The sequence below is a fragment of the Culex quinquefasciatus genome, chromosome 1 (assembly GCF_015732765.1).
Source record: "Culex quinquefasciatus strain JHB chromosome 1, VPISU_Cqui_1.0_pri_paternal, whole genome shotgun sequence".
Taxonomy (NCBI): Eukaryota; Metazoa; Arthropoda; class Insecta; order Diptera; family Culicidae; genus Culex; species Culex quinquefasciatus.
Genome location: NC_051861.1, coordinates 40,289,432 through 40,293,748, shown reverse-complemented (window position 1 = coordinate 40,293,748; position 4,317 = coordinate 40,289,432).

Below are 4,317 nucleotides of genomic sequence, written 5' to 3'. Positions count from 1 at the left end.
AAAACACCCAAAAAGCAAAAACAGAAAATTTGGTTTATTGGAACATTTTCAAAAAAAACTCCAGATATAGTTAATTCAACCTAAGAGGATTCAACCTGCAAAAACAAGAAGCATAGAAGGAGAGGAAAAATATATTTCTTTTGAAGTTTGGTTCATTTATGTTTCGAAAAAAATATGAGCATGACATATTTTTCAAGTGCTTTACAAAATTGGTGCTTTCATTATATTTATCTTAAATAAACATTTCGTGATACGATTTTTTACCAGTGAAAAAGATCTCCACTTTAATTATTGCTGCATGAATCATGCATTTTTTGTAATCACGAAACAAATGTTGAATTAAGAAGCCTAAGAATTTAAAATCAATATATTTTTTAAATGACTGCTTAATTTTAAAAAAAGAAAAATTCGTTTCGTAACAATTGTATTTAAGCCAATTGAAACAAAAATTTTCCCCATGCCTGACGAATGTTTACATTTTTGTTGGAATCAGGTTACAAAATGCACGTTGTATACCAATGCTGCACCCCAAATAAAAACAACACCATTTTGCATAATCGTGCACCATTTTCGACATTACATAACCCACCAACTCAAATCCTTGTTGACATTTGTTTCAACTTGCTCCTCCCCGAAAAACGCATGGAGCAATGCAACACCCCAAAAAGCCACACACACACATCTCAATAAGTTATCTAACTCTGTTAAACATTGTAGCGTAACATGCTCGAGTGTCGTGACGCCCCCACACGACCCGGCCTGAATTCTTGATGATGATGCGCTTCACCTGTTCACCGACCATGGCAGGAAATACAGGTGTGGTGCCCCAAAAACGACATTATTTGTCCCCCAACACTTCGAACCGGATGCTCCGGATTTTGTGGTCCTCTTTTCAACGATGCAAACCACGTTTGCGTTCAAAACCATAAGTTGAAGTTGGGCTGAAGCCGTAATTCGGTGAAGATTTTTCTGTTCAGGAAGTGTCGGTCAGATTTGGGGGCGGTTAGTACAAACTGCACGAATCCAAGTGAGCGATTAAAGTCGCTCTAAATCCATCATCTACGAGAGGATTGTATGGAATGTTGCTGACTAGTAGCATGCATTTATATAACTACCACTAATATGAACACATGAAAGTAAACTTTCCGACACGATTCATTCAGTACAGGTCGCTGGAGTTAGTGCATCCTCCTGAATATTGAAATACCGCAGTGTGGCGTAATTTTGGTCAATTTAAATTTTAAATGGAAGTTAAACATTTAAAATAACTCAATGAACATTACCATCTACCAACGGTAATCGCAGAGTTTTATGTTGTCAAAGCGGAAAAACAAAAAAAGACAGTTTGTCGCGCGCGCCTGGCTTTGTTCGTGATGTACATAAAATGACAGAAGACCATCAGGCTGGGCCAGACGTAAATTAGTTTCCGATAAAGTACGCAAACAAGTGTCAACGAAAAGAGCAGTAGTTTGGCTCGCTGGCTGAAAGGGTTGGATTTAAGTTGAGACAAATTTCAATCAAAAGTGAAAGCGCATTTTAGCGATTTTGAAGACACTATGCTGTACCGCATATGATGCTCATTTAAGGCCTTACGCTTGAATGTGCGTTGTGCTACGTGTTACGTAAAACAATGCTTTTTTATTACTCGAAGAAATCCGGATTGCAATACATTTGGGTTATGCTAGTTGTAATTGTGAATGAATTTGTTGCAAAATGCAAACTGAAAAGGCAACGGCAACTTAAAGTACCATGCGGCTCCATAAAAATCTACCAAGAAAATTTGGTGTATTTGGTTGAATTTGGATGCCAGAGTCCCGAGTTATAATCATATATCAGATACGGAAACCGGATTTTATTTCTATTTTTTATTTGGCTCAAACTTTGTAGGTGCCGTCAAAAGAAGCCATGTCGTGCCAATGCATTGACACTTTGCAATGGTACAAGACGCCATACAATATTGGCAGCTGTCCGTACTATAAATGGTGCCTGATTATCTTTTGGTGGAATTTTATGGTGAATTTGGTGATTTTGGTGAAAACTGTTATTAAGAGGCAGTATTTGTAAATATTGCTCGGTTTGTTCTAGAGGTCGTATCGAAGTGCTCCGATTTAGATGAAACTTTCAGCGTTTGTTTGTCTATACATGAGATGAACTCATGCCAAATATAAGCCCTCTACGACAAAGGGAAGTGGGGTAAAACGGGCATTGAAGTTTGAGGTCCAAAAAACATAAAAAATCTTAAAATTGCTAGCATTTCAGTAAAACTTCATCATTTCCAACTCTCTTAGATGCATTCGACAGGTCTTTTGAAGCACTTCAAAACGAGCCATAGACATTCAGGATTGGTTTAACTTTTTCTCATAGCTTTTGCAAATTACTGTTAAAAATGGATTTTTTTAAAACCTTAATATCTTTTTGCAACAGCCTCCAACACCCATAATCTTATAGGTCAAAAGTTAGGGAATTTTATGGACTATAAGCCTACGGTATTAACTTTTTGGCCAATTGCAGTTTTTCTCATAGTTTTTCGATTTTTCTATAACAAACTTTTTACAACGATAGTTTTTGCTTTGTAGGCTCCCATAGCGGCACTTTTTGGTCTCAATTTTGTCATATTCGGAATCCTAGGAAAAATTCACGTAAGTTAGAAGTATTGGAGTTATAAATTTGATTGGAAAAAATGCCATTTAGAATGAATTAAAATATTTTTAAACGATTTGTTGGATTAGGGGAAAAACAGGTTTTCGCCTACTTGATACAGCATTTGACGTATTGACCACAGAGTAAATAAGATCTATTTCTTTTTTCAAAAATGTTTTATTTAATTAATTTTTAAATCAAATTTACAACTTCAATACCAATAACTAACGTGAAATTTTCCAAGGATGGCGAATATGACAAAATTGAGACCAAAAAGTGCCGCTATGGGAGCCTACAGGGCAAAAACTTACGTTGTAATAAGTTTGTCATAGAAAAATCGAAAAACTATGAGAAAAACTGCGATTGGCCAAAAAGTTATTACCGTAGGCTTATAGTCCATGAAATTCCCTAACTTTTGACCATTAAGAGTATGGGTGTTGGAGGCTGTTGCAAAAAGATATTAAGGTTTAAAAAAAAACCATTTTTACCAGTAATTTGCAAAAGCTATGAGAAAAAGTTATTTTGTTATTTTGTTATTTTCTTTATTGGAGGTGGACAAAAGCCCCCTTGAGCTGTGTCTGGTTATCGATAAAGGACACTTTCTCAAAAAGGCACAAAACCACCTCATCTTATCGCATCAACAAGTACACAAAACTCAAATGATACAAGACGGGGTCACTCTTAAAACTAACTCAATAAATTAAAAAAAAATATCACAGTTCTAAAATCTACGTGTGTATCGTCAGGTTAGGGATGGGATTTCAGGTGATTAAGGAATCGTTTTTTGATTGTGTCACGGGAGATGTCAAAGTCAAACAGATCTGAGCACAAGTTAAAAACACGACACATACTTGAAACCGGTTCGTTCTGCCCATAGTTTGTGAGAGCCCTGTGGACAGTCAAGAACGAGTGATTGCGGAGTACGCGAGGGCGAGTGTTTATGTTTACCAGTTGCAAAACGGCAGGACAATCGATGGACGATCGAAGGAGATCTGCAACGAAGGTCGCCTTGGAAACGTCACGCCTTACTGTAAGAAGTTCGAGATTAAGCATTTTAAGCAGTTAAACCAATCCTGGATGTCTATGGCTCATTTTGAAGTGCTTCAAAAGACCTTTCGAATGCATCTAAGAGAGTTGGAATTGATGATGTTTAACGCAAATGCGAGCAATTTTAAGATTTTTCATGTATTTTGCACCTCAAACTTCAAAGCCCGTTTTACCCCACTTTCCTTTGTCGTAGAGGGCTCATATTTGGCATGAGTTCATCTCATATATAGACAAACAAACGCTGAAAGTTTCATCCAAATCGGAGTACCTCGATACGACCTGTTACACATTGGTGAAAAACTCGCTCTTAAATTTTAAATCATTCCCATATCTTTCTCAAATACCACCCCCAAATCATAGTCGAGAGAATGGATCCCTCAAAATTTATTGAAGGCACAGTACATACAAAAATCGTAAGAATAATGCTACCAACAAGTGTCATACATCGACATTTGACCGCTCCTGCCGAGGCCGAGGGTGGCCGAGGCAGTTAAGTCACAGGGTTAGTCTGCCAAAGGTCTCTCGGTGCCCACACGGATGAACTTGTGTTTGCAAATGAACCTCGAGGGAATAATTCTCTCGCCCAGGCCATTGGGTGTATAAATGTGTCCAACACTCAAACGCTCGGGT